At 42.3% G+C, this 25,857-nt stretch overlaps 1 protein-coding gene across 3 annotated transcripts in view; it reads right to left on the bottom strand.

The window, feature by feature from the left end:
• The window catches only part of DGKB (diacylglycerol kinase beta), a 790,513-nt gene that overhangs the window by 172,179 nt on the left and 592,477 nt on the right, over nt 1-25,857 (bottom strand). The window lies entirely within an intron of this gene.

Raw genomic sequence — 25,857 nt, 5'->3', positions numbered from 1 at the left:
AGGATCTGAGTCCATGGTGGCGTAGTGTGTTACTTATGGTAGGCCTTGTTACATTGATCCCAGCTCTCTGCAGTTCATTCACTAGGTCCCCCCGCGTGGTTCTGGGATTTTTACTCACCGTTCTTGTGATCATTCTGACCCCACGGGGTGGGATTTTGCGTGGAGCCCCAGATCGAGGGAGATTATCAGTGGTCTTCTATGTCTTCCATTTTCTAATTATTGCTCCCACTGTTGATTTCTTCACTCCAAGCTGGTTGGCTATTGCAGATTCAGTCTTCCCAGCCTGGTGCAGGGCTACAATTTTGTTTCTGGTGTCTTTTGACAGCTCTTTGGTCTTCACCATAGTGGAGTTTGGAGTCAGACTGTTTGAGGGTGTGCACAGGTGTCTTTTTATACTGATAACAAGTTTAAACAGGTGGCATTACTACAGGTAATGAGTGGAGAAAAGAGGAGACTCTTAAAGAAGAAGTTACAGGTCTGTGAGAGCCAGAAATCTTGATTGTTTGTTTCTGACCAAATACTTATTTTCCACCATAATATGCAAATAAAATGTTAAAAAAACAGACAATGTGATTTTCTGGATTTTTTTTTCTCAGTTTGTCTCCCATAGTTGAGGTCTACCTATGATGTAAATTACAGACGCCTCTCATCTTTTTAAGTGGTGGAACTTGCACTATTGCTGACTGACTAAATACTTTTTTGCCCCACTGTATATATATATATATATATATATATATATATACACCGGTATGTACACACGCACACTCCTTGACATTGAAGTTGCAACAGGATGGAAAATTCATGGAATTATGGAAAAATTATACCTACATAAGCATGTACATAGATACATATACGGTATATACACAAGTGCTTCTCACAAAATTAGAATATCATCAAAAAGTTAATTTATTTCAGTTCTTCAATACAAAAAGTGAAACTCATATATTCTATAGAGTCACTACACACAGAGCGATCTATTTCACGTTTTTATTTCTGTTAATGTTGATGATTATGACTTACACAGCCAATGACAACCCAAAAGTCATTATGTCAGTAAATTAGAAAACTTTATAACAACAGCTTGAAAAATTATATTAAAATTTGAAATGTTGTCCTACTGAAATGTATGATCAGTAAATGCACTCAATACTTGGTCGGGCTCCTTTTGCATCAATTACTGCATCAATGTGGTGTGACATGGAGGCGATCAGCCTGTGGCGCTGCTGAGGGTTTATGGAAGCCCAGGTTGCTTTGATAGCAGCCTTCAGCTCGTCTGCATTGTTGGGTCTGGTGTCTCCCATCCTCTTGACAATACTACATAGATTCTCTATGGGGTTAAGGTCAGGCGAGTTTGCTGCCAATCAAGCCCAGTGATACTGTTGTTTTTACACCAGGTATTGGTACTTTTGGTGGCGTGGACAGGGGCCAAGTCCTGCTGGAGAATGACATTTCCATCTCCATAAAGCTTGTTGGCAGAGAGAAGCATGAAGTGCTCTAAAATCTCCTGGTAGACGGCTGCGCTGACTTTGGTCTTGATAAAGCACAGTGGACCTACACCAGCAGATGACATGGCTCCCCAAGCCATCACTGATTGTGGAGACCTCACACTAGGCCTCCAGCAGCTTGGATTGTGGCCTCCACTCTTCCTCCGGACTCTGGGACCTTGATTTCCAAATGAAATGTAACATTTACTTTCATCTGAAAACACCTTGGACCACTGACAACAGTCCAGTTCTTTTCCTCCTTGGCCCAGGTAAGATGTTTCTGGCGTTGTCTATTGGTCATGAGTGGCCGGACACAAGGAATGTGACACTTGTAGCCCATGTCCTGGAGACGTCTGTGTGTGATGAAGCAATGACTCCAGCAGCAGTCCACTCCTTGTGAATCTCCCCCACATTATTGAATGGCCTTTTCTTAATAATCCTTTCCAGGCTGCGGTTATCCTGGTTGCTTGTGCACCTTTCTCTACCACACTTTTTCCTTCCACTTACCATTAATATCCTTGGATCCAGCACTCTGTGAACAGCGGCTTCTTTAGCAATTACCTTTTGTAGCTTCCCCTCCTTGTGGAGTGTGCCAATGACGCCTTCTGGACATCAGTCAGGTCAGCAGTCTTCCCCATGATTGTGGAGCTACTGAAACAGACTAAGGGACCTTTATAAATGCTTAGGAGCCTTTACAGGTGTTTTTTACTAATTATCCTAATTTACTGAGAGAATGACTTTTAGGTTTTCATTGACTGTAAGCCATAATCATCAACATTAACAGATATAAACACTTGCAATAAATCACTCTGTTTGGAATGTCTATACAGTATAATATATGAGATTCACTTTTTGTATTGAAGAACTGAAATGAAGTAACGTTTTGATGATATTCTAATTTTGTGAGAAGCACCTGTATATGTATGTATATATATATATATATATATATATATATATATATAATGCACATATACAGACGTGTGGATGCATTTATATTCAGACATACTCAAAGAAAAACATACACAAAAAAAGGACATATTTTATGGTGCCCAATGAGACACAATTCAGGTTTTAGAACTATATTCCCATCTTAAAGGCTTATGTAAGCAGTGGTCCAACTGCTGGGACTACTGGACGATTACTAGACAATCCTGTGTAAACTAAACAGGCCTGACTCCATAGTGATACATTTATCCAGTGCGGTATAAACACAGTGAGCTTATATAGGGCTCTACTGGCTGAAGAGGTTTCCAGCTCCGGGATCTAAACTACAATATTTCTATTCATTTGTAGCAAGTGGAGATCTTGAAAAATGTCAGAATTTGAATAAAGTCAAATCACTTTGAAAACAGATGGTTATGTCGAGACATGCTAATGAGCTAGCAAAGTGTTATATTTACATATAGATTGGGATGACATAATGTAGCAAATATGTGTAAAATACAAAATATGTACCGCAATATCTACATAGGAATATATGTATCTATATATCTACGGTATATATCTATTTCATAACTATGTATCTATGTATATTATTTATCTATGCATTATCTATTATCCATAATTATCTATTATCTATCTATATATTATCTACTATCTATCTTTCTATCTATTATCTATCATCTATATATTATCTATCTATCTATCATCTATCTATTTATCTGTCTATCTATTATCTATCTATGTATTATCTATCTATTATCTATTAACTACCGTATATACTCGAGTATAAGCCAAGATTTTCAGCCCACTTTTTGGGGCTAAAAGTCCCCCTCTCAGCTTATACTCGAGTTATACCCGGGGGTCAGCAGGTGAGGGGGAGCGGGGGCTATCTAGTTATACTCACCTGCTCCCGGCGCGGTCCCTGCAGTCCCTGCTTCCCCGGCGCTGCAGCTTCTTCCTGTAGTGAGCGGTCACATGGTACCGCTTATTACAGTAATGAATATGCAGCTCCACCTCCCATAGAGGTGGAGCCACATATTCATTACTGTAATGAGCGGTAACGGTGACCGCTCACTACAGGAAGAAAATGCCGCGCCGGGGAACAGAACTGCAGCGACGGCGCCAGGAACAGGTAAGTATGACGGGGGCAGTGCACGATATTCACCTGCTCCCCATTCCACCGTCGGCGCCGCTGTGTCCTCTGCAGTGACGCTCAGGTCAGAGGGCGCGGTGACGTGATTAGTGCGCGCCGCCCTCTTCCTTAAAGTCGGTACAGAGGATGGGAAGACACAGCGGCGGTCAGCAGTGGAACGGGAAAGGTGAGTATGTAATTTTTTTATTTTTTTAATCGCAGCAACAGCATATGGGGCAAATATCTGTATGGGGCATCTTATTGGGCCATGTGCAGCATTATATGGGGCAAATATCTGTATGGGGCATCTTATCCGGCCATGTGCAGCATTATATGGGGCAAATATCTGTATGGGGCATCTGTATGGGGCCATGTGCAGCATTATATGGGGGCAAATATCTGTATGGGGCATCTTATCCGGCCATGTGCAGCATTATATGGGGCAAATATCTGTATGGGGCATCTGTATGTGGCCATGTGCAGCATGATATGAGGGGAATATCTGTATGGGGCATCTTATGTGGCCATGTGCAGCATGATATTGGGGCAAATATCTGTATGGTGCCATGTGCAGCATTATATGGGGCAAATATCTGTATTGGGCATCTTATGTGGCCATGTGCAGCATTATATGGGGGCAAATATCTGTATGGGGCATCTTATGTGGCCATGTGCAGCATTATATGGGGCAAATATCTGTATGTGGCATCTTATGTGGCCATGTGCAGCATTATATGGGGGCAAATATCTGTATGGGGCATCTGTATGGGGCCATGTGCAGCATTATATGGGGCAAATATCTGTATGGGGCATCTTATGTGGCCATGTGCAGCATTATATGGGGGCAAATATCTGTATGGGGCATCTTATGTGGCCATGTGCAGCATTATATGGGGGCAAATATCTGTATGGGGCATCTGTATGGGGCCATGTGCAGCATTATATGGGGCAAATATCTGTATGGGGCATCTTATGTGGCCATGTGCAGCATTATATGGGGGCAAATATCTGTATGGGGCATCTGTATGGGGCCATGTGCAGCATTATATGGGGGCAAATATCTGTATGGAGCATCTGTATGGGGCCATGTGCAGCATGATATGGGGGCAAATATCTGTATGGAGCATCTTATGTGGCCATGTGCAGCATTATATGGGGGCAAATATCTGTATGGGGCATCTGTATGGGGCCATGTGCAGCATGATATGGGCCAAATATCTGTATGGGGCATCTGTATGGGGCCATGTGCAGCATTATATGGGGCAAATGTCTGTATGGGGCATCTGTATGGGGCCATGTGCAGCATGATATGGGCCAAATATCTGTATGGGGCATCTGTATGGGGCCATGTGCAGCATTATATGGGGCAAATGTCTGTATGGGGCATCTGTATGGGGCCATGTGCAGCATGATATGGGGCAAATATCTATATGGGGCATTTTATGTGGCCATGTGCAGCATGATATTGGGGCAAATATCTATATGGGGCATCTTATGGCGCCATATGCAGCATTATATGGGGGCAAATATCTGTATGGAGCATCTTATGTGGCCATGTGCAGCATGATATGGGGCAAATATCTGTATGGGGCATCTGTATGGGGCCATGTGCAGCATTATATGGGGCAAATATCTGTATGGGGCATCTGTATGGGGCCATGTGCAGCATTATATGGGGGCAAATATCTATATGGGGCATTTTATGTGGCCATGTGCAGCATGATATTGGGGCAAATATCTGTATGGGGCATCTTATGGGGCCATGTGCAGCATGGTGTGGGGCAAATATCTGTATGGGGCATCTTATGTGGCCATGTGCAGCATTATATGGGGGCAAATATCTATATGGGGCATTTTATGTGGCCATGTGCAGCATGATATTGGGGCAAATATCTGTATGGGGCATCTTATGGGGCCATGTGCAGCATGGTGTGGGGCAAATATCTGTATGGGGCATCTTATGTGGCCATGTGCACCATTATATGGGGGCAAATATCTGTATGGAGCATCTGTATGGGGCCATAATCCACATTTATGCAGGATTATATGGGGCATATTTTAATATGGAGGATCTTATGGGGCAATAATGAACTGTATGGAGCATTATATGGGGCTCCTGATTCAATATGGATATTCAAAAACACTAAAACTACTGATGTCTCAATTAATTTTACTTTTATTGGTATCTATTTTTACTTTTGAAATTCACCGGTAGCTGCTGCATTTCCCACCCTAGGCCTATACTCGAGTCATTACGTTTTCCCAGTTTTTTGTGGCAAAATTAGGGGGGTCGGCTTATACTCGGGTATATACGTATCTATAATCTATATTTCATCTCTCTATTATCTATCTATCTATCTAGTATATATCTATTTATCAATCTATTTGAAGACTTTTCATGCAAAAAGGGTTGCAAAGCCTCCAAGTTTATCACCAAAACATCTTGTATACAAATGGAAAAAAAATGGGGGCAGCACTCCAAAGTCAGATGGTGAGAAAACAGATTTTAATCAGCTCATGCTACATTTTAGCTCAAAGTAACAGAGAAAATACTTGAGAATGGTTCTGCTATTTTGAGCCAAAATGTCTCATGGGCTGATTAACATTTGTTTTCTCTCCATCTGACTTTGGAGTGCTGACCCCCATTTTTGGATCTATCTATGTATTTATTATCTATCTATCTATCTATTATCTATCTATTATCTATCTTTCTATCTATCTATTATATATCTATTATCTATATATTATATATCTATCATCTATCTATCTATCTCTATTATCTATCTATCTATCTATCTATCTATCTATCTATCTATCTATCTATCTATCATATATTATCTATCTATCTATCTATCTATTATCTATCTATCTATCTATCTATTATCTATCTATTATCTATCTATTATCTATCTATCTATTATCTATCTATTATCTATCTATTATCTATTATCTATCTATCTATCATCTATCTATCTATCTATCTATTATCTATCTATTATCTATAATATTAATAATAATTTTTTTTTATAGATAATAGATAGATAATAGATAGATAATAAAAAGGAAGCAGCCACCACTGTCTGAATAAGGAGCTATTTTATTTAGCCCATAATGGCGTCGTTTCGGTTCAGGGTAGCGAGCCTACTGCTTGAAAAAGGTTTGCAACACTGAACCGAAACGTCGCCATCATGGGCTAAATAAAATAGCTCCTTATTCAGACAGTGGTGGCTGCTTCCTTTTTTGGACTACTGTCTATCTATCTATCTATTATCTATCTATCTATCTATCTATCTATCTATCTATCTATTATCTATCTATCTATCTATTATCTATCTATCTATCTATCTATCTATCTATCATCTATCTATCTATCTATCATCTATCTATCTATCATCTATCTATCTATCTATCTATCTATCTATCTATTATCTATATATCTATTATCTATCTATCTCTCTATCTATTCTCTATCTATTATCTATCTATCTATCTATTATCTATCTATCTATCTATCTATCTATCTATTATCTATCTATTATCTATCTATTATCTATTTATCTATCTATCTATCATCTATCTATCTATTATCTATCTATTTATCTATCTATCTATTATCTATTATCTATCTATTATCTATCTATTATCTATTATCTATCTATCTATTATCTATCTATCTATCATCTATCTATCTATCTATCTATCTATCTATTATCTATATATCTATTATCTATCTATTATCTATCTATCTATCTATCTATCTCTCTATCTATCTATCTATTCTCTATCTATCTATCTATCTATTATCTATCTATCTATTATCTATCTATCTATCTATTATCTACTATCTATCTATTATCTATCTATTGTCTATTATCTATCTATCTATCTATCTATCTATCTATCTATCTATCTATCTATCTATCTATCTATCTAATTTATCTATCTATTCTTCACAAAAAGTGTATCCTGCCATAGCACTAATTGCGTTCCTTTGATACATTGGCTTTCTTTAGCATAAGTATATACAAAAAACAGAATTTGCTATGGTGTCAATAGAAAAATAAGTAACATGCACCCTCTTTAGTGATTTTTTTTTTAATTTTTGAAGTAAAGGTTTGTTTGTTTCTGTACCATTTGGCATTGACCCGGCTTGTATCCTTGACGATGCCTTTTTGTCTCTTACCCTTCCTGATCTTTATGTCTACTCCATTGGTCTCAAGCCATGGACTGTGTAACTCGGGTTCCTGCCGTCCTACAGGAGCACATACACCTTAGATAACTATCCCATGAATGCTACTTTGGCCAACAGCTATGTGTCCAACCCCATAAACATGGATGTTTGGCTCGGCCCATCTGACTTTAGAACAACAGGAATTTAATGATATCATGGATGTCGGGTGGAGAGTTGGTCGGTCTCCGTACACAAGATGGTCCCACCAATATGACCCCATCAGCATCCCAGGGTTGGTTTGACCTGTACACACACACATTAAAACTAATATTGAAAAAATGTGAAAATGTAACAGAAAAATGAAATCTTTGATTTTGGGAAAACGCCTTTAATAAACTCTCCTTCGCTCTCTAACAGGAACTCAATATCCCAAAGTGTCTGATCGCTCTCTCCTATCACAATAAGCAGCAACATAAAGGAAAGTACCGAGCCCCGATCCAAATAATACGGCGACTGGATTAAGTCAGGTGAAGGACGTCGCAATGTCAATGTACAGATGAACAGCTCTCCGGAATCATCCCGATGATGTGATCACTGGCCACACAAAGCTTTTATACCTTTTCAGGAAAGCAATAAAAACAACAGACCTAATGATAAAAATACTCTTGGCTTTATGACAGGCCAAGCTTCTTGTCTTTGATCTATCCTCAGATAAGTCAGATTGGGTGAAAGTAGCCTAAACTCTGAAGTCGTAAGAGAAACGGCGTAAAAGCATAAAAAAATATATATAATGCTACAAATAAATCATGAAAGTAAGAATAGTAATCAGCATATAATAAATATAAAAAAACTATACAAATAAATAATGAACAAAAGAACAAATAGTAATAATAATGAAAATATAAATAATAATGAGAAGACAGATAGATAGATAATAGATAGATAGATAGATAATAGATAGATAGATAGATAATAGATAGATAATAGATAGATACATAGATAATAGATAGATAGATAGATAATAGATAGATAGATAGATAGATAGATAGATAGATAGATAATAGATAGATAGATAGATAGATAGATAGATAGATAGATAGATAGATAGATAGATGCACAAGTGGACAAAATTGTTGATATCGTCTGGCAAAGTAAGAAAAACCTACAATGATCACTGAAATAACTTGAAATTGCCATAACTAATTTTCAATTTTAAGTTACTGAATGTCACCTAATGACAATCAGATTTAGATTTTAAATTCTGATGCAACAACATTTAAAAAAAAAAAAAATGAAAATGACCAGTACAAAAATGGTAGTTACCCCAGAAAATATTGAAAATAAAGTGGACATAGCGACATGATAAACTAAGGAGACTCCTGTAATTAGCATCACCGATGTTTACAAAATTGTAATTTGACAGCTATCAATTTAATAGGTACAAAGTAGTCACTGTGCTGTTAGCTATCATAATAGATATATGGGAGATAGATAATACAGAGATAGATAATAGATAATAGATAGATAATAGATAGATGATAGAAAGATAATAGATAGATAGATAATAGATATATAGATAATAAATAGATAGATACTGTAGATAGATAATAGATAGATAGATAGATAGTAGATAGATAGATAATAGATAGATAGATAATAGATATATAGATAATAAATAGATAGATACTGTAGATAGATAATAGATAGATATATAGATAGAATTGATAGATAGATAATAGATAGATAATAGATAATAGATACATAATAGATAGATAGATAGATAAATAATCTATATATATAATTGTCCAAGGGTTTTTCCGTCTGTCTGTCTGTCTGTCCTGGAAATCCCGCGTCTCTGATTGGACGGGTACAGCGACTATGATGTCATAATGGTTGCCATGGCGACGATGATGTCATAAAGGTTGCCTCGACCAATCAGCGACGGGCACAGTCTGCCGCGAATTCTGGAATCGTCATTGTCCATATACTACGGGGACATGCATATTCTAGAATACCCGATGCGTTAGAATCGGGCTACCATCTAGTAGATAATAAAAAGATAGATAACAGATAGATAATAGATAGATAGGTAGAAAGATAGATAGATAGATAGATAATAGATAGATAGATAGGTAGATATATAGATAGATACTAGATAGATAGATAATAGATAGATAGATAGATAGATAATAGATAGATAGATAGATAGATAGATAGATAGATAGATAGATAGATAGATAGATAGATGATAGATAGATAATAGATAGATAGATAGATAGATAGATACTAGATAGATAGATAGATAGATAGATAATAGATAGATAGATACAGTATGATAGATAGATAGATAGATAATAGATAATAAAAAGATAGATAACAGATAGATAATAGATAGATAGGTAGATATATAGATAGATAGTAGATAGATAGATATATAGATAGATAATAGATAGATACTAGATAGATAGATAGATAGATAATAAAAAGATAGATAACAGATAGATAATAGATAGATATATAGATAGATAGATAGATAGATAGATAATAGGTAGATACTAGATAGATAGATAGATAATAGATAGATAGATAGTTATATAGATAGATAATAGATAGATAGATAGATAGATAGATAGATAGATAGATAGATAGATAGATCAATAGATAGATAATAAAAAGATAGATAACAGATAGATAATAGATAGATAGATAGATAGATAGATGATAGATAGATAGTTATATAGATAGATAGATAATAGATAGATAGATAATAGATAGATAGATATATAATAGATAGATAGATAGATGATAGATAGATAATAGATAGATAATAGATAGATAGATAGATAGATAATAGATAGATAGATAGATAATAGATAGATAATGGATAGATAGATAGATAGATAGATAGATAGATAATAGATAGATAGATGATAGATAGATAGATAGATAGATAGATAGATAGATAGATAGATAATAGATAGATAATGGATAGATAGATAGATAGATAATAGATAGATAGATAGATAGATAATAGATAGATAATGGATAGATAGATAGATAGATAGATAATAGATAGATAGATAATAGATAGATAATGGATAGATAGATAGATAGATAGATAGATAGATAATAGATAGATAGATAGATAGATAGATAGATAGATGAATAGATAGATAGATAGATAATAGATAGATAGATAGATAGATAGATAGATAATAGATAGATAGATAGATAGATAGATAGATAGATAGATAGATAGATAGATAGATAGATAGATAGATAGATAGATTATAAGAGAGTTTTTATACTTATTCAAAACTTCATTATGGAAAAACTTAGGAGATGTGGAGATGTGATTTTTAGTGAAATCGAGATTTTTATTAAAAGTCAAAATATAAAAAAACTTCATCCCTGAGCTTGTTGAGTGGTAAGAAATAATTTTCCATCAAAATACAGATAATAATTCATGTTTGGATGGGCATAATTCTAGTCTTTTGGAAGGTGCCCACAGATGGTTTACATATATAGAAAGCGCACGCTGGCTTCCAAGAGCGATTAAAATGCATAAAGTGCTGTATATCATTAGCGTTTCGGGAGCACAATTATGTTCCTCACGTGAGGCTCCAGCTCCCAGGTGAGTTAGTCGTATTTTCCTAAGAAAAAGAACAAGGAGTAATATCTGACAGAAGTTCTGTCTCACTTTTTATATACACAAGTTCTTGGACTCATCCTGGGCTCTCGCCACCTTTGCTGCCATCTCTTCCCGTTATCATCAGCACCTGGTATAGAGACTTGTGTTGCTCTGTAACCCAATGCACCATTTAGCTGGGGGTCAGCGGATGGGTCTACGAGAATCAGTGGTTATCAAATGGTTTTAAAGGAACAGTAAGCACAAAACTAATGCACTAATTTATTCATGGTGTGTGGCTTAACTAGGTCGTCTGAACTCAAGACAAGGGCATGGAGATGCCCCAATGGACGGGAGCAGCTCTGCTTTAAAGAGGCATTTCACTACCTTGTTCCTACTCTCTCTCTGGCAGTCCCATAGACAATGGGCCGCATTTCGACCACCTCACAGTCTCACTGGACACTTCAGAAACCTGTTCTCACACATCTCAATGCATATTTGCAAAATGTACAACATTTGATTTATTGCAAATAAAGAAGAACAATATAAATTGCTGAACACAACTGACATGCAATTGTGCTCAAAAGTTTACATACCCCTCCAGAATTTTTGCTTTTTTTGTCCTGTGCTTTCTCTTTTTAAATCATAATAACAACCCAAATCATCCAAATGACCCTGATCAAAAGTTCACATCCCCTGGTGATTGTGGCCTGATAACATGCACAGAAGTTGACACACATGGGTGTGAATGGCTACTAAAGGTAACATCCGCACCTGTGACCTGTTTGGTTGTAATCAGTGTGTGCATAAAAGCTGAGTGAGTTTCTGAGATCCAGACAGACTCTTGCATCTTTCATCCAGCCACTGACGTTTCTAGATTGTGAGTCATGGGGAAATCAACAGAATTGTCAATGGATCTACAGGAAAAGGTAGTTGAGCTGTATAAAACAGGAAAGGGATACAAAAAGATATCCAAGGAATTGATAATGCCAGACAGCAGCATTCACACTGTGATTAACAAATGGAAAATCAGAGGCTCTGTAAAAACAAAACCACTAGCAGGTAAACCAACAAAAATGTCATCCACAACTGCCAGGAAAATAGTTCAGGATGCAAAGAAAACCCCACAAATAACATCAGCTGAAATACAGGACTCTCTGAAAACTAGCGGTAAGGAGGCACTTAAAGAAAAATGGGCTGCATGGTCAAGTCGCCAGAAGAAAGCCATTACTACGCAAATGCTACAAATTATCTCGCCTACAATATGCAAAACAGCACAGTGACAAGCCTCAAAAAATCTGGAACAAGATCATTTGGAGTGATGAGACCAAAGTTGAACTGTTTTAGTCACAAACATAAATGTTACATTTGGAGAGAGGTCAACAAGGCCTATTATGAAAGGAACACCATTCCTACTGTAAAGCACGGAGGAGGATCGCTGATGTTTTGGGGATGTGTGAGCTACAAAGGCAGAGGAAACTTGGACAAAGTTGAAAGAAAGATGAAAGCAGCACGTCATCAGCAAATACTGGAGGCAAATTTGCACTCATCAGCCCGGAAGCTGCGCATGGGACGTACTTGGACGTTCCAACATGACAACGATCCAAAACACAAGGCCAAGTCATCCTGTCATTGGCTACAGCTGAACAAAGTGAAGGTTCTCAGTCTCCTGACCTCAATATCATTGAGCCACCCTGGGGAGTTCTCAAGTGAGTTCATGCCAGACAGCCCAGGAATTTACAGTAACTGGAGGTGGAGGCTTTTTGCCAAGAAGAGTGGGCAGCTTTACCATCTGAGAAAATAAAGACCCTCATCCACAACTACCACAAAAGACTTCAAGCTGTCATTGATGTTAGACGGGGCAATACACTGTATTAAGAAATGGGGCATGTGAACTTTTGATCAGGGTCATTTGGATGCTTTGGGTTGTCATTGTGATTTAAAAAGAGAAAACACAGTAGTTTGACAATAAATGGCTTCACCCAACCACTGACCATGAGTGGAGGAAAAGTTTTTGTGTTATCATTCATATTCTCTGAAAAAAAGGCCAAGAAAGCAAAAATTCTGCCGGGGTATGTAAACTTTTGAGCACAACTGTAACAAATGGTTTCTCCAAATCAGCACAAGATGCCATTTTTCCTGAGTACTATAGTCTAAGGATTGTTTACCCTCTGAATAGAAGCATAGTAAAAGAGCGAATGTTTGTCTCCAGCACACAATATATCTAATTTAGGGCTTTAATTGTTACTTTGGGTAAAACATATCAAATACTTGAACTGGCTAGGGGGTTTGTTGACAGTTGCATGCAAGAAACATGGCTAAGTCAAGAGAATGTGCCGGAACGTTAAGAAACACAAGGAAAAGGATTGATGAAGCTACAAAGGCATTGACTGATCCTAAAGATACAGCTGGAAGGTATAGGACCATCGGCTACACTACCTGGATGAAGAAGAAGCATGAAGCTGTCACCGGCGACCACAATATTCCGGAAAAGGCAGGTGGTCAAAATCCTTGGACCTGAAGCAAGATTTTGTGGCAACAGGTGCTCAGGTTTCAGTTTTCACAGTAAGATGCATAATAAATGCTCAAGCAAGACACAGACATAATAGGATCTATGTGCAAGAACAGTATATGGGCCCTTTTCTAGCCTAATAGTTCATCATAATGCATCCATTTATGTGTCTGTGACAGAGGCTGCTTGCAGCTTTGGTGGTAGAAGTGGTTCCCTTGCTTCATGGACCACAGCTCAGCTGCACAGGTGGCACCAATTGTATGTCTGCCCCTGCGCTAAAGGAGTCCATGACCAAGCTCAAAGACATCGCCTCTATGGGCCCAAAAGTCACCTGCAATATGCTCAAAACCGTAAAAAAAAGGAATAGAACTTATGGGTTTCAACTCCGTGGAGCGGAAGAAAAAAGAAAATTGAAATTTGCCTGGAGGAGGAAGAATGAAGCATACGCTGAAAAAAACATCCTGCCTAGAGTGAAGCATGGCGGGGGCAAGTTGATGTCAACAGTGAAGCATGGCACGGGCTCAGTGATGACTGCAGTGACATGGTGGTAATGTTTATTATCCACTAGCGATGCACATCGCTTTTCTCCATTAGCTCCGATCTCTACTTGACTGTCCACTCTCTTTACTATGACAATCTGTGAGTGTGATAAGCTTTAGGTACATAGATTGAAACATTGTGTGAACGTATTGGATTGTGTAGTACATGGTGTTAGCCAGGTGATGTCTACAGTGTAGCACAGAGATGGCATAGTGATGTCTACAGTGAAGTATGGTGGTGGCTCAAAGATGCTAACAGTGAAGAATTGAGGTGGGTCAGTGATACCTACATCAAAGCATAATAGGGATGAGCATTGCTTTTCTTCATTAGGTCTGCTATCTTTTTACCGTCTCATATTCCTAACTATGAATACTTGTGAGTGTGATGAAGGTCTAGATATAAAGACAATCCAGTACGTTTACATGATGTTCTGATCTAATACAGTGAAGCATGGTGGTGGCTCAGCGATGCTTACAGTGAAGCATGGCATTGCCTGTTGATACCTACAGTGAAACATGGTGGTAGCTCATTTATGTGTACAGTAAAGCAAGGCTGGAACTTGGTGATGTTTATAGTGAAGCATGGCGGGGGCTCGATGACATCTACAGTAAAGATTGGCAGGGGCTCAATGATGCCTACAGTGAAGCATGGCTGGGGCTCAGAGATTCTTACAGTGAATCATGGCAGTGGCTTGTTGATGCCTACACTAAAGCATGATAATAGTTTGCGGATACCTACAGTGAAGCATGGCAGTGGCTTCTGCCATGTGTTCAGTAAGGAAGCTGAAGCTTGGGCATCATTGGACTTTCTTATAAAACAATTTTCCCAAGCACACCTCAAGCATGTGTGGCACCCCAGGAGTCTGGTTGCCACAATGGCATCGCCTTCCTCACGGGGGCAGAGGGGGTGATGTCATGCCTGGAGGTAAGAAGGGATCTACTTAGCAGGTAGCACAAACATACAACACCTTCCTGACTCCAGAAGGGGGAGCTCTAAACCCGGTTTCAGGGTAGCTTCCCTATAAGTTCTGGGCTGGAGGCGGGTTAGTGAGTTCAGTGTGAGACAGTGAAGGGAGAGGAAGCATGTGAGGAGAGAGGCTGGGAGTTGAGCTATGATTGAGATCTTCCCAGTATAAAGCGCAAGAGAAACTGGACACCGGAGTCCGTTGTTGCATGGGTACTAAAAGGCCCAGCAACTAGAACAGGAGGCAGGAGATTGCAATTCTCCTGTCCTAACCTTCACCTGGAGGGACCACAGCAAGTCAGGAGCCTGGGGCTGCCAGTGAGAAGGCAGTGCCCATGACAGGCTCAGGCTGTCAGCCATACAAGTTGGGAGTACAGACACTGAGAGGAACTTGTGCAGAGCTTCAGGCAGCAAGGGTCAGAGTATCCAGCACAGAAGGAAGGCCTCCGAACTTACCTGGCTAGGTGGATCCCAAGCTGTTTCCAGGCTGCCTGGACCCCATCATCACCTGTTACCTGTACCCTGGACTGTACCTGCATTTTATCAGTAAAAGGTAAAGGAAACTGCTATCCCTGTATCCTTCAATTATTTCCTGCACCCTCAGTCCTGCACCACACCGTCAATCATCCCTCTTACCAACTGTATTGGTAGCCCTGGGGACTAAGCTCTACCTGTGGGGAGCTATTCCAACTCTGCTGCAACTCCATCAGCCCCAGTGGACCCCTTTAAGCAGTGTCGGCCATCCCTGGCCGAATACCACAGGTGGCGTCACGAATTATCCTTTATAGCCTTTATTCTTCACTTTCATTCACCCCCTTTAACTGGACGCCCAGAGCCACGGGTCGGGTCACTGCCACTGTGACCACCCCTTTAAGTAAAGCCAGACCCGGCCTGAGTACCCCACAGCCCTAGCGGGCACTCCACATGCTCCTCCAAGACTTGTTTTCTGAACGAGTCCTTGGAGGTTCTAGAGTGGCTGTTACGACCACCTGACTTGAACCCCCAAGTCAATAATTCTGAGAAATCAGTAAAAGTTGCCCTTTTTTATGAACTTGGAGATACCACATTTTATATAAGTTGTGTTTTGTATTTGTTGTTGTTTCACTAATTTATTGCAAACAGGAAAGATTTAAACTTATAAACCAAATTTGCAATGGGAGGAAATATTTGTCAGTGCAACTGTGCATGAAAAGTTCTACAACTTTCTAATACGCTCTGTGTTTCAATTCCTTACAATTTTCAAGATTTTGCTGTCCTTGCATGAGGACACTCCCGTTTTCAACCAGAGGCAGTAATCCCGTACACATTTGGTCCTTCTGAATATCCAAGAAGAGGATAGAATTGTATTCAATGTAGACAACATTCCGTCAGCTGAACACATCTGCAGCAGATGCACAAGTCTGCTAGTTTGCTACAATGTATCAGTCTGGAGTGTAGGCAGCTTAGCTCACAGAGCATTGTGCAGATTGAATGCAATTGCACCCAGTTCTCAGCGGAGAGCCACAATACTGCCTCTGAATGGAAACACTGACAGCAGACAAGATCTTGAAGAATATTGAGGATCTGAAATAAAAAGTATATTAGGAAGTTGTAAAACTTTTCACCATACAGATTTTAACCTTTATTTATAAAACCTGGGAAGGTTCTTCAAAATGTTCCAATCCATTTATAAATGGTCTCTGTGCTTGAAATGCTAATATTTCTGGAGAAAAAAAAAATCACACATTCTCTCTCCAGGCCCCGTCACCTCCAGTATCTTAAACAAATATATCTATTTTTTCCCTCTATTTATAATTGAACTTCCGATGAAATGATGCATTAAATAATGCTGAGAACATCTGCCGGAGGAGTTATTTTTATGGCATTCTTGACAGAATAGTCACCGAAAATGTAAATATTGATACGTGAAAAGAGACATTTTTAGCTGTGCGTTTCCAAATGAGACAAAACCTGAGAAGTTCCCATCTGCAGCCCCTGGCCGACCGAGCAAGACTTGCCTGTTAACTGAATAAGTACTGTCATTTACTTGCCATCACCCACTGTGCTCATTTCTCACCTAGAAGCAGGGGCGAGATAGATTGTAACTGTTAGCCTGAAAAAGAGAGCAAATGTCAATGGTTCGGCGGCACCATGAGCTCCAGTAATGAGCGCCACATTAACCTGTTAGCATATGTCAAAGGCTCGGGATGTACGATGGAAAAAGAAATAATGTCTCCTGTGCTGAGGAGGATGAGTGTTCTCCATCATGAGTGGGTCCACCATCAGACGGGTACAATGTATCTGCATGATGACAGCGATTGTGGAGACCACAAAGACCACATTCACATTACATGTGAGGAATCCCAATATATAGGCGTACAGTGGGAAAAATCCTAGGGTTCATATGTAAAAAAAAAGTCTAACACGGAGAATACGTTTTTACTGGATGTCTCCATATCGAATAACATGGCCAGCTATGCTTTTTCTATGCTGCACAAATAGCAAAATGGAGACCACGAGGACAACATTTTGACCTCAGCCAAGTGACCATGAATATGCTCAGTCTCCAGCCTTCACTTCCCAGCATGGCTGCCTCCCTCCCAGTTTCCAGAATGGATGTTCCTTTTCACTTTCCAACATGGTTGCCTCCTTCCCAGTTTCCAGCATGGCTGGCTCTTCTCACTTCCCAGCATGGCTGCCTCTCTTCACTTTCCAGCATGACTGCCTCCCTCCCAGTTTCTAGCATCGCTGCCTCTCTTCACTTCCCAGCATGGCTGCCTCCCTCCCACTTTCCAGCATGGCTGCCTCTCCTCACTTCCCAGCATGGCTGCCTCTCTTCACTTTCCAGCACGACTGCCTCCCTCCCAGTTTCCAGCATGGCTGCTTCCCTCCCAGTTTCCAGCATGGCTTGCTCTTCTCACTTCTCAGCATGGCTGCCTCTCTTCACTTTCCAGCATGGCTGCCTCCCTCCCAGTTTCCAGCATTGCTGCCTCTCTTCACTTTCCAGCATGGCTGCCTCCTTCCCAGTTTCCAGCATGGCTGGCTCTTCTCACTTCCCAGCATGGCTGCCTCTCTTCACTTTCCAGCATGACTGCCTCCCTCCCAGTTTCTAGCATCGCTGCCTCTCTTCACTTCCCAGCATGGCTGCCTCCCTCCCACTTTCCAGCATGGCTGCCTCTCCTCACTTCCCAGCATGGCTGCCTCTCTTCACTTTCCAGCACGACTGCCTCCCTCCCAGTTTCCAGCATGGCTGCTTCCCTCCCAGTTTCCAGCATGGCTTGCTCTTCTCACTTCTCAGCATGGCTGCCTCTCTTCACTTTCCAGCATGGCTGCCTCCCTCCCAGTTTCCAGCATTGCTGCCTCTCTTCACTTTCCAGCATGGCTGCCTCCTTCCCAGTTTCCAGCATGGCTGGCTCTTCTCACTTCCCAGCATGGCTGCCTCTCTTCACTTTCCAGCATGACTGCCTCCCTCCCAGTTTCTAGCATCGCTGCCTCTCTTCACTTCCCAGCATGGCTGCCTCCCTCCCACTTTCCAGCATGGCTGCCTCTCCTCACTTCCCAGCATGGCTGCCTCTCTTCACTTTCCAGCACGACTGCCTCCCTCCCAGTTTCCAGCATGGCTGCTTCCCTCCCAGTTTCCAGCATGGCTTGCTCTTCTCACTTCTCAGCATGGCTGCCTCTCTTCACTTTCCAGCATGGCTGCCTCCCTCCCAGTTTCCAGCATTGCTGCCTCTCTTCACTTTCCAGCATGGCTGCCTTCCTCCCAGTTTCCAGGATGGCTGCCTCTCTTCACTTTCCAGCATGGCTGCCTCCCTCCCAGTTTCCAGCATTGCTGCCTCTCTTCACTTTCCAGCATGGCTGCCTACCTCCCAGTTTCTAGCATGGCTGTCTCTCCTCACTTCCCAGCATGGCTGTCTCCCTCCCAGTTCCAAACATGGCTTCCTCCCATCCCAGTTTCCAGCATGGCTGCCTCCCTCCCAGTTTCCAGCATTGCTGCCTCTCTTCACTTTCCAGCATGGCTGCCTACCTCCCAGTTTCTAGCATGGCTGTCTCTCCTCACTTCCCAGCATGGCTGTCTCCCTCCCAGTTCCAAACATGGCTTCCTCCCATCCCAGTTTCCAGCATGGCTGCCTCCATCCAGTTTCTAGCATCGCTGCCTCTCTTCATTTTCCAGCATGGCTGCCTCCCTTCCCAGTTTCCAGCATGGCTGCCTCCATCCAGTTTCTAGCATGGCTGCCTCTCTTCACTTTCCAGCATGGCTGCCTCCCTTCCCAGTTTCCAGCATGGCTGCCTCTCTTCACTTTCCAGCATGGCTGCCTCCCTTCCCAGTTTCCAGCATGGCTGCCTCTCTTCATTTTACAGCATGGCTGCCTCCCTCCCTCCCAGTTTCCAGCATGGCTGCGTCTCCTCACTTTCCAGCATGGCTGCCTCCCTCCCAGTTTCCAGCATGGCTGCGTCTCCTCACTTCCCAGCATGGCCGCCTCTTTTCCACTTTTCAGAATAGATACTTATTCTTCAGTCTACAGCATAGAGACTTTCTCCTCAAACTACACCATGGCTGCCTTCTCCTCTATTCCCCATAGAGCTGCACTGTCTTCTATTCCCAGCAAGGGTGCCTTCTCCTCAGTCCCCAACATGGTTGTCATTTGCACAGTCTGCGGCACTGTTCCCCAACTTCAGTCCTCAGGAACCACTAACAGGTCATGTTTTTAGGATTTCCTTATTATTGCACAAGTAATAATTCAATCATCTATGCAATGCTAAGAAAATGCTGAAAACATGACCTGTTGGTGGCTCTTGAGGACTGAAGTTGGTTGAGCATAGTTTCCCTCATCATATTCTATATCATGGCTTCACTCTTCACAATCCACAGCATGAATAATTTCTTCATACTCAGTATACATTATACCCTGGGATTAGTCTGCAATATGGCCACCTGCACATCAGTTTCCAGCATAGCTTCTCAGGCTACAGCATGGCTATCTTCCTCAATGTCTACAGCATGGATGTCTTCTTACTCTGAAGCATGGCCACCCACTCTCCAGTTTCCAACATGGCTATCCTCTCCTCATTCTTCTACAGCATGGATATTCCCTTCATAGTCTATAGCATGACTGCCCTGTGCCCTATCTTCAGTCCCCAGTATAGATGTCATCTCCTCGGTCTCACGCATGGAAGCCCTCTCCTTTATTCCCAGCTTGTAGGTTTCTGCTGTATTCCCTGCATGGCTTCCAGCTCCTCTGTCTGCAGCAAGCCTGCCCACTCCTTAGTCTCCAGCATGGCTGCCCGCTCCTTTGTCTCCAACATGGCTGCCCGCTCCTCTGTTTCCATCATGGATGCCCACTCTTCTGTATCCACTCTCCACTGTAGGAGTGGTGGAGCTGATGGTCTGCTCCCTAACACTCTAAGGGGTTAAATGTATTTTAAATCCATGAATGTTGTCAAAGGTAATACCCACTTGGGCTGCCGTTTAGCCTAGGCCGGGTTAACTGTATTGACCGACCCCATTTTGAGAGTTAGTGCCAAGTTCAGGAAGTGACAGTTAAATTCCGGACAATAGTGTAAGGAGGTGGAACACAAGAAGAGTCTGGGGGCGGTTACCTTCTCTGCTCCGTGCCTGGAACCATTGAGCTGTGCTATAGGTTCCCCAGGTGGCAGACTTGGAGACTGGGACAGGAAGGAAGGCGGGCAGAGAGCGGGAAAGGCACGCGCACAAGTGGCAGAGCAGCGTGTGCAGTGGTCAGGGCAGCACACAGCTGTGCTCCGGGGAGGAGAGAGGGCTCCCGGTCAGAGGACAAATGCAGGGAGATTGCCCAGAAAGACTGCATCTTGTGAGTACATGAAAGCGGACTCTGCTGTGACTGGAGAGGGGCGCCTTGACACCCGTGCAGAGACAGTGCCCCGTGCAGAGACTATGAGCCCTGGTACCCACGGTATCAGTTCAGAGCCCCTGATTCCTGTTAAGAGACTTAATAATAGACTGAGCATCGTTTTCCCGGGAAAGGCTGTGCTGTAAAAGCTAAAGACTCAGAGCCTGTGCATATCACATTAACTGCCAAAACCCCAGCCAGCGGGCTCCTAGAGACTACTCAACGCACGGACAACAGAGGGATGACAAGTGCCGCTGTTTCTCGGCGCCTACGTTGGAGAAGATGACCCTTCAAGCAAGTCCTCATCAGACTGATAAGTGTTCTTTTCCCTCAAGAAATCCTGCTTACTTCTGTTACACTGTTTGACTCCCATATTTTGCACCGTTATCTTTTCAGTTCATTTTCTACTGTTTTCTCCCTGCGAGGAGAATATTGTCCCTGTTAATAAATCCCCCCCAACAGTTTGTCTGTCTGTTCCGTAGTGACATACTCAACCCTGCACTCTATTACAGTAGTGTGAAGTGACAGCAGCAGTCTCACGCCTTGGGCTGCTAGGGACAAAGCGGGCCTAATATTCGGGGCAGTGGATTGTCAAAATTACCCTTCTGTATGCCAGCCTGGGGAACCGTGAGATGGACATTGGGGCTCTTGGGCACACTCAGCCTGTGAAGCTACAGGGAAAGATGGACTCTATGAGATGGAAGGTTTTTCAATATGGGTTTACTGCTAGTGGTGGAGAAGAACTCCTAGTGATAGAGAAGATAGTAAGATGGACACTGTATCCATACCGAGAACTAAGGCTGAAGTTGTGTCTTGTACCTGTGTGAAAGACAACAACCCGTTGGAGCTTATCCTATATGCCTGTTTGTAAAGACTGACAATTGTCCAGTAAAAGTTTGATTGTTTTTAGAAAACCGATGTCCCCTGGATTGACTGTTGCCAAGGTTCCAGAAGATGAAACCCTGGAGACAATGGAGGCCTGCAGGCCAGAAGTAAGTGTGATGCCCCACACACAGCAGAACACTGGGACAGGGACACACATTGTCTGTGGAGTGGCAGAGAGACTGGGAGCAGCAACTCACCATGACTACCTCGCTTGGTCACATTACACCAGCATGGCTGCCCGCTCCTCTGTTTCCAGCAAGACTGCCAGCTCCTCTGTTTCCAGCAAGACTGCCAGCTCCTCTGTTTCCAGCATGGCTGCCCGCTCCTCTCTCTCCAGCATGGCTGCCAGCTCCTCTCTTTCCAGCTTGGCTGCTCACTCATCTGCCTCCAGCAAGACTGCCAGCTCCTCTGTTTCCAGCATGGCTGCCCGCTCCTCTCTCTCCAGCATGGCTGCCAGCTCCTCTCTTTCCAGCTTGGCTGCTCACTCATCTGCCTCCAGCATGGCTGCCCATTCCTCTCTCTCCAGCATGGCTGAACCCTCCTCTCTCTACAGCATGGCTGCCTACACCTCTGTTTCCAGCATGGCTGCACACTCCTCAGTATCCAGCAAAGCTGCCCACTCCTCTGTCTCCTGCAAGGCTGCCTGTTCATGATTCTAATGCATGGCTGTGAGCATGCTAGCCCTCTACTATACCCTTCTTATTATTTATAGTATTACTCCATCAGATGGTTAAGCACCATCACTAGTCTCCACTGGCGGACACAGACAGAAAAAGGGCCCCTGTGCAAGAACAATATATGGGCCCTTTGCGCCCAAGAATTCCTAAAAATGCAAAATTGCACCTGCTTTGGAAGTAGAAATGGGCCCCCTTACCTCCAGGGCGCCTGTGCGACTGCACAGGTTGCACCAATGATATGTCCACCCCTGCGACTCTCCTGTGCTGCATTTTAGCATGAGAGCATGGCCTCTTTCTATTCTGCTTTTTCCCAACTGTTTAGTTTTCCTTGGGATTGTCCCATGAAATAAGTCACACAGTTAGGAAAGCTCATGCAAATTTACATGAAAATAGGTGTTCCTGGGATGTTTTGTGGCGTTTCCGGGGCAGATACAAAATTTGTGACCTTGGTACATTTTTGGTACTTTTTTTTTTTTTTTTTTTTAAAGCTTCATTCAGACCGTGAATGCACGGGGCAACGTATGTGTGTAGGGAAAGCGTGTATGGAGTACAGTGCATTCCTAGTCTATCTTCCCCTAACTCCCCTTCTGATAGATGACCACCCACCCTATCCCCCTATATCACATCACGGTGCTTATATATGGCTAAAGCTCCCTACTTAATAATAGAGACATGAAATCAGAATGTTTCCCTCCCGGCTCCATCCTCAACAACCGCAGGCAACATACGGAAAAAAAAGTGAACCTACAAGGAGTAGTTATTGTGACTATGAAACCAATATTATACCTGCTCAAATCCATCATCTGAAAAGGAGAAAGGAAAATAAGTTTCTTCTAGATGATTACCGGTAATTGGTGGCAGCAAAGAGATTGTAACGTTCACATTTCAGCCTCTAACCACAATTTACAAACACAGGGCACGATAGTCTCAAAACAGCACAACTGTACAACATGACTAATTTATCAAGTGCTAAAAGCAGCCAAGCCAAGGATCCCAGGCAGACAATGGAAGTCGTCAAAGGAAAGAGACTCTTGACATTTAAAGAAACAACGCTTCAGTCGAGTAATCAACCAAATTATGAAGCGCGGAACGCATAAGTACAGTCGTACACACCGACGGGCAAATGCATAGAAATGTATTGTATTATTTACATCCTGAAACGCGCCGGCCACGAGGTACTACAGCAAAAAGTCAAGAAGTAGAGGCAAGTGCGAAGAAACTTAATGGGAAACTTTTAGCTACGAGACGTGACCAGTGAAAAGTAAGACGATCAGAATGTCATTGCCGGGAGAACATTATTCTAAGTGTCATCTTCTCATTTGTTATTACCATTAGGTCAGATATTTAGAAGATGAGGGAATTTATTGAGAGGATTAATCAGAACTTAGTGAGTCATGTCCAGTATGGTCATTATCTAGCAAAAGACAGTAAGAAGTGGTTGACTACTCCTGTGTGGCTTCTTACTAGGTTTCTGATGCTGTGCGGATGAGGATTATAGCGGATGGTCCAACCTGTAAAAATCACAATCATGATGATTCGTAATCGCTTCCTGATGTGGAAGTAAGATAAAGAAACTCTTAAAGGGACACTGTCACCTGAATTTGGAGGGAACAATCTTCAGCCATGGAGGCGGGGTTTTGGGGTTTTTGATTCACCCTTTCCTTACCCGCTGGCTGCATGCTGGCTGCAATATTGGATTGAAGCTCATTCTCTGTCCTCCGTAGTACATGTCTGCACAAGGTGCAATCTTGCCTTGCGCAGGCGTGTACTATGGAGGACAGAGAATGAACTTCAATCCAATATTGCAGCCAGCATGCAGCCAGCGGGTAAGGAAAGGGTGAATCAAAAACCCCAAAACCCCGCCTCCATGGCTGAAGATTGTTCCCTCCAAATTCAGGTGACAGTGTCCCTTTAAAGGACATTTCCCAATCTATGCCTAGGCAATACGCGTCTTTTGGTTTCTTTCTCTGGTGTATTTGTTCCCGTTCTGTTTGGTATCAGATCAGATGAGTTCTTGACCATGTCTTCTCGTCTGCCACCAATCATGACCTCCTTTCTACAGGTCCCAACAATCTCAACTCAGGAACTATCTGACTGCCATTCTTGCCTTGATACCATCACTTAGACACTTCTACTTTTCAATATACCAGAAGTTACTAAATTAGATTACTCTGGTGTTAGGCTACGTTCACACTAGCGTTCTGCTAGTGTGCGTCGCCTTAGCGTCGGGCGACGCAGCGGCGACGCACGCGTCATGCGCCCCTATGTTTAACATGGGGGACGCATGCGTTTTTGTGTGTTGTGTTTTGCAACACTTGCGTCTTCTTTGCCGCTAGCGTCGGACCAAGAAAACGCAACAAGTTGCATTTTTCTTGCGTCTGATTTTCGGCAAAAAACGACGCACGCGTCGCAAAACGCAGCGTTTTTGCGTGCGTTTTGCCACGTTTTTGTGTGCGTCGTGCATTGCGTCGCCGACGCAGCGGCGCGCAACGCTAGTCTGAACGTAGCCTAAGTGACCTGGCGATTCGAAATGGGAAAGTGTGCACCTCATTGTGGATTCAAGGGAGAAAATCCCTTAAGCTTCTGGGGCTCCGTTCTTAGCTACTGAATCAACGTTTCCTGTGTACCACTTGCACATAATTTCTGGTGAGCCACATTTAGCTATGAGAGAGGGTCGTGAGTCACATACAGAGCCTTCACCCAAATAGTGATGGCCAGCTGCCCCACACAGTGGTGACACCAAGAGCCCTTATTACCGGTATAATGATAGCCAAAGCTTTTACACAGAAATCACACCGAGTAAGTATATCTAGACCCAAAGGGTCCCACTTGACCCCCATTTAGTGCACTCCCACCAAACTATGACATCCAGCTCCAAGCACCTCCTCTGACAGGAAGTATCATCCTGCCTCCAGCATGCCATACTTAACTTACCTCTCCAACCCCAAGGGTAGTCAGTGCACATCCAGACCTGTTCTTCTGTGTGGGGCTAATCACAAAAGTCATTATCTGGAGACCTGTTCTTCATAGCTGTATGCTAGACCTGGTGCTAATGCACCAAGCTGACAGACAGT

This window comes from Ranitomeya imitator, chromosome 6 (assembly GCF_032444005.1).
Source record: "Ranitomeya imitator isolate aRanImi1 chromosome 6, aRanImi1.pri, whole genome shotgun sequence".
Lineage (NCBI taxonomy): Eukaryota > Metazoa > Chordata > Amphibia > Anura > Dendrobatidae > Ranitomeya > Ranitomeya imitator.
The sequence above is the reverse complement of the archived record's forward strand: the minus strand, read 5'-3'. Positions and strand labels throughout refer to the sequence as shown.